Source organism: Copadichromis virginalis, linkage group LG1 (genome assembly GCF_057382275.1).
Source record: "Copadichromis virginalis isolate Kocher_CV1m ecotype Utaka linkage group LG1, C_Virginalis_male_GT1.1, whole genome shotgun sequence".
Taxonomy (NCBI): domain Eukaryota; kingdom Metazoa; phylum Chordata; class Actinopteri; order Cichliformes; family Cichlidae; genus Copadichromis; species Copadichromis virginalis.
This window is the reverse complement of record NC_140618.1, coordinates 39,043,900-39,054,197: the sequence shown is the minus strand read 5'-3', so window position 1 is coordinate 39,054,197 and position 10,298 is coordinate 39,043,900. Positions and strand designations below refer to the sequence as shown.

Below are 10,298 nucleotides of genomic sequence, written 5' to 3'. Positions count from 1 at the left end.
AAAGATTGACGGCATTCTTTTAGCTCCAATGAAATGACCAACGTGATCATATGCTAAACCTAAGTGTAAAAAAGCTTTTAATGACTTCCTGATAATAATGAATTACAGTCGTCCAGCCTGGAAGTAATACATTTATGAACTAGTTTTTCAGCGTCACTCTGAGACAGGATATTTCTAATTTTAGAGATGTTGCGCAAATGGAAGAAAGCAGTCTTACATATTTGTTTAATATGTGCACTGAAGGACATGTCCTGGTCAAAAATCCACAGACATTAACATTATTATCTCTGATAGATATAGTAGTAATCCTTTTAAGACTGACACTAGATACTTGTGAGTCCAAATGCTACTTTATTTCCCAAAAGCAAACTGGCAGTGAGGCACCAATTAGAGTTAAGCTTCAATATAATGATCCTTGTAGCTGCTCTCCTAAGTTCTTCAACGTATACAAAAAAGAGCAGGTATGAAAAAAGTTTTTTTTTCGAGGTTTAATTAAGTTAGAAGTTAGCTTAATGTTAAATAGCTAGTTGAGATCTAAAGATGGGGTACTGTGGTGGTCTGGCTCATGAGGTATGATTACCAGGAACCTGCGAGTCAGCACAGGGACAAACAGCAGGAGGTCTACCAGAACAGCTCGTAAAAGCTTCTAAAATTTATAAATGATGTATCTGCTTAAATATTTACCTATTTAATGTTAGGAGGTGGTGGGTAGGTGTACTGTTGTTGTTTGGGTTTTGTTTTCCTTTTGGTTATAGGTAGGCGAGGCGGGGCTTGATGGCATTCCAACACACCTGCGACGCATCGGACGTCATCAGTGAGCGCTTTTAGGGAGCAGAGTCACGGACGTCTGGTGTCGGAGTATTATCGCTGTCACAAGTGGTAACGAGTTAGCACAGGCTGCATCTGTTGATTTTACGCTGTGGAGCTGTATGTTTTAAAGGATCCACGGTTCGCCTACTTTTCTTTGTCTTAGCCTGTTCCATCGCCTGCCCGCCTACCTAGGATTTTGTGTTGGCTATTCTGGATCCGCGACGGAGTGCTACGTACCATCAGGCGGCGATCACCGCAGCGGCTGTGGTTTGGGTGGTCAAGTAAGCTCTCCAACTCTCTCCGTCCACTTGTGTTTAACGTTCGGCTATCAACGGTATGCCATAAACCCTGTTTTGTTCCCTGTTGTCAGGTAGCTCCGGTGCGTCTGCTACCTACCTGTATGCTTCGGCTCCATCTCATCGCCTCGGTGTTTTCCTGCTGGCACATTTTTATTTATCACTGTATATAGCCCCTTTCCCTTGTAAATATTCCCCCTTACTTGTGTATATATAAAACTTGCATCACCAACTATTCTGCGTCCGTGTGTGTTTCTGCCACGTAATCCATCTGTGTAATCCAGCTAACCTAACATTTAATGTTGTAGAACAGAAATGTCTAAAAAAGCTACTTCTGTTTATTTTTTGCTTGTTTGTTTGATTTTACATTTCTATGATTTAGTGAAAAACAATCATAAGTTTCAAAGACTTGTAGTGGCAAATAATCAAAGATTGAAGGTCATATTTAACATCCTTATCCCTACTTTTACATGTTCCGTTGAACTTTAAACAAAAGGCAGTAATTTTCAAAAATATGACACTTTAACCTTAAAAACTGATGTATGTTTGGGCTTTTCTATTTTCTTCTGTCTATCTAAACACAAAACTGATTAATGATGCTTTAAGTCATTCAAGCACATTGACAATTAACCATCAATCATTCGTTCCTTACAGATAGTACTCAGTCATCTGTAACACACAGTTTCATAATCCACTGTGCTATAAAAGTCAATCTGTGGATTCACTTTATTGATGTTTAAGTTTATCATATGTAAAGCATTTTTAAATCTTTTTAAGCTATAGTATCCTTCAGACAAGCTCTCATCACTAAGAGGCCAGGGGAGCAGCCATGCATACGATGCAAGAACCCAAAACATGAATATTTATGTAACTGCTTAACACTTAACCCTTCCACTGTAGTACATCAATACCACAAAGCTTGTGTTACATTCTGTGCTGCTACAGAGAAAAAAAGGTCAATGAGGAGCCAGGATGTAGCTGAGTGATTTACTTTTGCTTCCTTTGGAATTCTGTGAGCTGATGGAATGACGTAGGCAGTAACACACGGTGCAGAGAATGTTCAGGCAGCTATCAATTATTAATCAACAGTTGTATTTTTAGGGATATTTTATCAATTATCAATAGGCAAGAAGTCAGCCTCTGCCACCGGCAAACATACTTATCATTCCCATGACATGTTGGAGTTATATGTGCAGCGGAAGGTTTGACGGACAGATCGCCATTCTGTTACAGGACAGAGAGACAGACATTCATGCTCACATAAACACCATTTTTCAGTGTAATTAGCCAGTTGGAAATATTAAAAGGTTTGCTGGAAGTGTTCAAAACAGAACAGAACACAGCAAAAGTCCTGCAGTGCTTTATGTGCTCTACTTCGTTACTGTGGTAACATCTATCCCAGTCTACCTGGCCCTATGTGACAGCATAAATGTCCCTGTCACGGCTGGACGATCCTCCCCGGACAACCTGCCGGTAATGTCTTTCTCTTTGTGAGTGTGTTTCTCTCTGTCCCTGTGTCTGGCTGTTTTATGTAAGCTTGTGCTTCCAGGAGAGTGAGATCATGGTGGCCTCTGACCTGGAAGCAGCTCCGCACGACAGCCAACACAAGTGCGCCTAATTGTCCATGCAGCTGCCGCTAACCATCCTCCATTTTGGGCTGAGGTATTTAACGGTGTGTCCTGACAGCAGTCAGCACTGGATCGTTGCACTATGCCTGGTACTGTGAGCTCTTTTGATAGTGATTTTGATAGTGACTAGGAAGCCTCCTCACCTGCTGTGTCACTCACCTTTTCTAGGAGTTTGTGGACGGAGAGGACGGTCCGGGGAGAAGAAGCAGGTTGGATTTTCACGAGTGAATGGAGCTGCACTACCACTGGGATCTGGGGAAGAGAACACCATTCGAACTTTGCACCTTTTTCACATTTGGAACAGTTTTTTGGTTACTGTAAATAAAACGCACTGTCTCCAGTCAACTCGAGCTCCGTGCCTGGGTCCTTTCGTCCCGCTAACCTTGACAGTTACAGTCAGGTCTGATTATCTAGGAACAGTGATGAACTTTTCTACCTTTGGCTTTCCTACCAAAATGAGTGCATTGAAGACTCATCCAAACAGTTAAAAAAACAAACAAATCCAAATCTAAAACTTTGTCTCAGTTCACGTCAGCGTTCATGATTAAACAATAAGAAAGAGACTGAGCAAAAATGGCTTCCATGGGAGAGCTCAAATGCAGAAAAACACTGCTGACCAAAGGAACACGAAGGCTCATCTCACATTTGCCAAAAAAGATATTGAAGACCATCTAATTTAATGTTTTGAGTGGCCCGGGCAGAGTGCGGACTCAAATCAGACTGAGACGCTTTGGCATGGTCGTAAACGGGCTGTCAATCACTGAAATCCCTCCAATTTGGGTAAATGACAACAATTCTGCAAAGAAGAGCAGGTCACGAAAACTGTCACAGCCATGTGAAAGACTCATTGCCAGTTATCACAAACATTTGATTTCAGTCTTGTTACCAAGGGTGGCACAACCACTTATCAGGTTAAGGGGGCAATTATTTTTTCATAGATGGTAGGCGGGTCCGGATTACTTTTTTCTCTTAGGAAGGGGCAAATGCTTTTTCACAGCACTGCATTTAACATTAGAGTCCTTTAAAATAACAAATACAGGATTTGTTGCATGTGTGTCTTGCAAACCTGTATCTGTCCTAAAATAAGAAAGTAAGTGTTTTGGCAGGTTAATGGCCCATTTTTGCTCACCCTCACAGTGCGGCCTGGATGGGGACATGAGTGTACAATTGTGTGTCTTAATCACTATTTCAGTTATATATCAGTGCAGGAGATTCAGCAACAGCTTAAAAAGATCAGCTTCTGGAGAAAGTGTAGGATTTCTTCTGTTCCCGGCAAGTCCTGATGTATCTTCTCTGAGTGGCAAAGACTGCCATTGTAGGTGCACCAGACTAGACTAATGCCCCCCCCCCCAAACAAAACAAAACAAAACAAAAAACACAATGGTGTGACCATGAACAAGTGATTTGTTTGTGCTGCTTAAATTGGTCGTGTGAGGTTTGTAAGATAAGCTGTTGAGCTTTCACTGCAAGCAGAAAGAAAAAGGAACAGTGAGAACAGGTAGCAGAGAACTTGTTGGAAGGAGAGAGGCACACTCTCGTCAGTTCAATATATCAGCTGAGTTCTGTTTTAAATGCTGGTTTGTGCAGATAACCTCAGTGAGTCTGCTGCAGAATGAGTGCACATTACATGTGTGAGACAACCCAGACGTGATGCCATGCTTGCCCTCAGGTCATGATGGTAAAAAGTGGAGCTCTTATAGCAAGTATTTACAGTCAGCCCAGTTTTTATCCAACAAATTACTGTTCCTTCACTCGGAGGCCTACACACGACAGAGAGGATGCATCCAGGCATGCTGCAGCAGCAGTATTATTAACCCAGCTTCACCCAGTATGCATTTTATTGGGTTTGAGGCCATGTGGGATGGTGTCAACCCTGCTAGGACATGTGCGACTTTGTTGCCAAAGTACAGATGGCCCAGATGGCTCATTAGGCTGGAGCAGTGAGCCACTGGCAACACCGTTAAAAAAAAAACGAAGGAAAAAAACTTACCTGAAATAAAGTTCTGACAGTTCAGAGATGGTAAAACTGACAAGAGGCCAGAAAGCCTGTCAAAATAAATAACAAATCTCACCTTCTCACCTTCACAGGAAAGAATTATTTCTTATCTCTGCCTCCTGAAGCTCCACCAAAGTAACAAGATCTTTCCAGAGGAGGCGTTCAGCAGAAAAGCGTTTCAGTCTTTGCTCACACAATCTTATATGCCCTCAGCAGCTCGCACTTCCAACAGCCTGACAACATTGTGAGGACAGGAGCTGGAAAAAGAGATAAAAACAGAGAAAGACGAAGAATGACAGAAAAGATGAAGTCCCTGGGGTGTCAGGTACTCCAATATAATTAATCTGATGCCTGAGCAGGGCAAAGAGCAACATTTTAGATGCCAGTACAAAATCAAGAGGATCACAAAGGTAAACCGCTACGAGTAAGAGGGCGTTGGACGCCGAACATTCACTTAAGCTTGCATTTTCACTACAAGTTTAACTGCAGCTGTGAAGTCAGACTTTCCAGTCTCAGATGAGGAACGGCTCATGCGTTTTACATCCTTCTATTACGCTGTCAACACACGTTACAATTTATCTTCATGTCTTCTGCATTTCTTCAGTTAAGTAATCTACAGTTTCTTTACATTTGTCAGTGACCAGCTTTTCCTTGTTTATTCCAGATTAATTTTGTTTAACTTCTTGATAGATGAAGAGACAAATGACAAGTCGAAGCTCGAGGGAATGGTTCTTCCACTACACCTCTCACAACTGCAGACATTTGTCCTGCGTTTGAGTTTTAGATTCCTGTTTGGTGATTATCATTCTAGGAATGTTCAGTTTGAGTTCTTGTGGTATTATTTGAGTTTTGGTTCCCATTTATGTTTTTTTAGGGAGTCTGGTGTCTGTTTGGGTTACTTTACAGCTTTAGAGATTTAAGATTTGTAGTCTCAGTTTTTCCTCAAGCTTTGATTCCTGGTGTTTATTCTTGTTGTTTTAATTTCCTCTTTGTTCTCTTGCAAATGGACCAGCACTATATAACACTTTTCCTCTACTCACTTTGAGTTTTCTGCTACAGCATGATCCCCATGTTGATGTTATTCCTGTATCATCATAATAATCTTAATCCAGGTTCAACCTTCCAACAAATGAAAGGTTTTGTCTGAGCATTCAGTTAGCATGAGGCAAGAATTTGGGTAATGCCACGTTAATCATTACACTAATTTTATTAAAAAAGTGATTTTGCAAATCAACCTTCAGCTTCACGAATGTTGGTCCTCTCTCCTGCAACACTTGCAACACAAAATTCCTCAGAACAGCAAAGGTAGATCTGGGATACTTTCACAATAGCAACAGTTTTATCATTGTGATTATTTAACATTAGAGTCCTTTAAAATAACAAATACAGGATTTGTTGCATGTGTGTCTTGCAAATCTGTATCTGTCCTAAAATAAGAAAGTAAGTGTTTTGGGGCAACTATATTTTTCTCATGTACATCACTGGTATAAGATAGACTGTCATATGCTGAGCAGGCTGACCCTTAGAGCCAGTTTGAGTTATATTGTCAGGTGCTGACAGGTGGAGTCTCAGAGGTGAAGGGGAGGCTGCCCACACCTGTAAATCAAAGTGGTCATTGGAGAGTGAAGGCAGGTTAATGGCCCATTTTTGCTCACCCTCACAGTACGGCCTGGATGGGGACATGAGTGTACAATTGTGTGTCTTCATCACTATTTCAGTTATATATAAGTGCAGGAGATTCTGCAACAGCTTGAAAAGATCAGCTTCTGGAGAAAGTGTTGGATTTCTTCTGTACCCGGCAAGTCCTGATGTATCTTCTCTGAGTGGCAACACCTATCATTCAGGAAAGACTGCCATTGTAGGTACACCAGACTAGACTAATGGTCCCCCCCCCCCCCCCCACAAAAGAAAAGAAAAGAAAAGAAAACACGATGGCGTGACCATGAACAAGTTTGCAGAAGACTTGAGTAAAGTGCTGGTTAAGAGGTTATGATTATGGAACAATGAGAGTCCGATATGAAAATACTTTAATCCTTAACTGTATGCAGTTTGAAGGTTCAGCGCTCTAATCTGAAGCTGTTACAGCAACAACTGCATGCACACTAACCAGTAATTGGAAAAAAAATGTGTTAATATATTTATTTTACAGCTGCATGTGATTATCAAATCATCAAATTAACAGTTTTTCCACAGCATTACTCCTGTATTTTTTGGAACATTAGTGTTGACTCTTGTTGCTATATTTTTATAGATCTCTATCACCCATAATTTTAGTAGGTGGTGCTCAATTGATCGATTCTGTGTGTCAAAAGACGCATTAAATGCCCCTTTTCATGTGAGCTTGCACAGAGCCTGAAGCAGACAGCCTTTCTTAACAAAGGAAGTTGATAAACACCATCATCTGTTATTGCCAAATGGGATTTTATTATTTGTCAAGCCAGCTAGCGCAAAGAAAGCCTGGCTATGTCAAATTTGCTTCAGAGTATTTCCCTCTGGTGGCAAATCCTTCGTTTCTGTTGGGAGATAAAATAGAGACATGGTGGCAGAGAACCATGAGGTATAGGAATGACATAACTGTGACTTGGATCAGACACCAGATATGAATAAGGTATTTTTCAGACCGGACCTGTCGCGATCGGGCGAATTACACACAGTAATTCGGCGTGCCCGTGTGGCGTGCTGGCTAGACCCAAACGCGGCGAAGGCTAGCGATGGGTTGGAACAGATATGCAGTTATTCTAGTAACGATCAGTGCACGAAGTGTGGCTTCGGAACTGGCGTTACAGACGGAGAGCGAGCTGAGCCGGGATGAGAAAATGAATCGAGAGGGAAAACACTCACAGCTGCTGAATCAGGCGGAGACTGACGTCGGCAAGGTTTTGGAGCTCCTGACATGAAGAGAATAATGTCTGAGCAGCGAACAGGTGGATTGTGTCTCTCTTTTAAACCCGGCCAGCTGACAGGACCCCCCCCCCCCTCCAAGACCGGCACCTGACGGTCCAGGGCGGCAGCGACAGGAATCCGAGATGAGGGAGAGATCCAAGATGAAGCGGGACGGCACCCAGGAGCGCTCCTCAGGACCGTAGCCAGCCCAGTCCACAAGATACTGGACCCCTCGACCCCGGGGACGGGAGTCCAAGATCCGCCGGACAGTGTAGACAGGACCCCCATCTACGAACCTGGGCGGGGGCAGGGCCGGGGAGGGGGGCACCAGCGAGGAAGTAACGTGCCGTTTAAGCTGCGAGACGTGGAAAACCGGATCGACCTTCATGGCGGGTGGAAGCCGGAGACGATAAGTCACGGGGTTGAGCTGGGCAGCGATCTCGTACGGGCCAACGAACCTGGGAGTGAGCTTCTTGGACTCAGTGTGGAGCCTCAGGTGCCTTGTGGAGAGCCAGACGCGATCCCCCGGCTGAAAAGGATGACCCGGGCGGTGGCGGCGACGATGCTGCTTGGTGTACAGAGCGTTGGCTCAGGAAATGGCAGCCCACGCCTTGATCCGGGCCTGACGACAGCGGCGGACCATCCGTTCAGCAGCAGGCACTTCAACCTCCACCTCCTGATGGCTGAAGATAGGAGGATGGAAACCATGACAGACTTCAAAGGGCGAGAGACCGGTGGCAGAAGAGACGTGAAGGTTATGAGACAGCTCAGCCCACAGCAGGTAACGAGGCCAAAGCGACGGTTGGGCGGAGACGAAGCACCTCAAAAACCCACAGCTGTTAATTGGTCTGTTCAACCTGCCCATTGGTCTGAGGGTGATAGTTGGACGAGAGGCTGGGAGAGGCTCCAATCAGGCGGCAAAAGGCTTTCCAGAACTTGGTGGTGAACTGGGGCCCCCTGTCAGAGACTATGTCCTTGGGGAACCCATGAAGCCGGACGACATGGTCCAAGAAGAGCTCGGCCGTCCGTTTGGTGGAAGGGAGGCCGGCCAGAGCGACCAGGTGCACCGCCTTCGAAAACGTGAGGATGGTGTCAAGACCGTCTACGGATGGGAGGCCGGTAACAAAGTCAAGGCCGACATGGGACCAGGGACGTCCCGGCACAGGGAGAGGGCGAAGGTCGCCAGCGGAAGGCTGAGTGGAGGACTTGGTCCGAGCACAGGTGTCACAGGTGGAAACAAATTCACGGACCTCCCGAGTCATGGAGGGCCACCAGAAGGCACGACGGAGGAGTTGGATGGTCCTGTCAGGCCCCGGGTGACCAGAGAGCGGGGAGGTGTGACCCCAGAGCAAGGCCTCCTGACGGCACCGGGATGGTACATAGAGCCTCCCAGCAGGGGTGTCAGGCGGAGGTGGTTTGGCTGTCAGGGCATCCCGGATAGAGTCCTCCAGGGGCCACCGAAGGGGGGCAGCGAAGCAATGAGAAGGTAGGATAGGTCCAGGGTCTGACGTGAGGCCGTCCTGGGCGAACTGTCTGGAGAGAGCGTCTGCCTTAGGATCAGGATCTGATGATCAGTCCAGATCAGAAAAGGGTCTTTCGCTCCCAGGAGCCAATGCCGCCACTCTTCTAAGGCCCACTTGATGGCCAGAAGTTCTTGGTCTCCGACACTGTACCGTTGCTGCGTGGGAGAAAATTTCCTTGAGAAATAGCAGCATGGGTGAAGTTTTCCATCTGTGCCATGTTTAGAAAGGACGGCGCCAGCGCCAACATCGGAGGCATCCATCTCCACCACAAAATCTCTGGTAGGATCAGGGTGGAGCAGGACGGGGGCCGTAGTGAACCGGTGGATAAGGTCTCGGAATGCCTGTTTTGCACCTGGGGAGAGGCAGAAGGGCTTAGGCAGGTTAGCTGGTTTGGTGAGGGATGTCAGCGGGGTAACAACGGTGCTGAAATTACGAATAAAGCGCCAATAGAAATTGGCAAAGCCCAGGAAGCTCTGTAGCTGCTTAAGGAAGGAGAACTGAGGCCACTGGGTCACGGCTTGGACCTTTTGCGGGTCCATGGTCAGGCCATCGGAGCAGATGGTTAAGCCTAGGAAGGTGGTGGACCGCTGATGGAAAGCACACTTCTCCAGTTTGCAGAACAGCTGGTACTCGAGCAGCCTGTTCAGCACGGCCCTCAAATGGCGAATATGGTCCACTTCGGTGCGGGAGTTGATCAAGATGTCGTCTAGATAAGCAAACACCCACCGGCCTAGCATATCCCGCAAGACATCGTTGATGAGATGTTGGAAGACAGCAGGGCTGTTGCAGAGGCCGAAGGGCATCACCAGGTACTCCCAGTGCCCGTTAGGGGTGATGAAGGCCGTCTTCCATTCGTCCCCTTCCCTAATGCGCACCAAATTGTAGGCGCTGCGCAGGTCCAGTTTGGTGAAGATGCAGGCCTGGGAGAGGGAATCGAGTGCGGTGGATAGCAGAGGAAGAGGATGGCGGTTCTTGATAGTGACTTTATTCAAGCCCCAATAATCTATACAGGGGCGGAGCCCGCCATCTTTCTTCTTGACAAAGAAAAATCCAGCAGCAGCAAGAGAGGTAGAAGGGCAAATAAAGCCCTGTTGGAGAGCCTCAGCAACGTACTCCTCCATGGCCTTATTCTCTGCGGGTGACAGAAAGAACAGGCGACCAC

The 10,298-nt window shown here is 45.9% G+C and overlaps 1 long non-coding RNA gene across 1 annotated transcript; it reads left to right on the top strand.

Moving 5' to 3' along the window:
* The first annotated feature begins 701 nt into the window (after positions 1-701).
* On the top strand, positions 702-1,324 carry LOC146719234 (uncharacterized). Its single transcript, XR_014920381.1, has 3 exons — positions 702-879; positions 974-1,091; positions 1,181-1,324. It is a non-coding gene; the product is annotated as an uncharacterized LOC146719234 (long non-coding RNA).
* Positions 1,325-10,298: the final 8,974 nt, after the last annotated feature.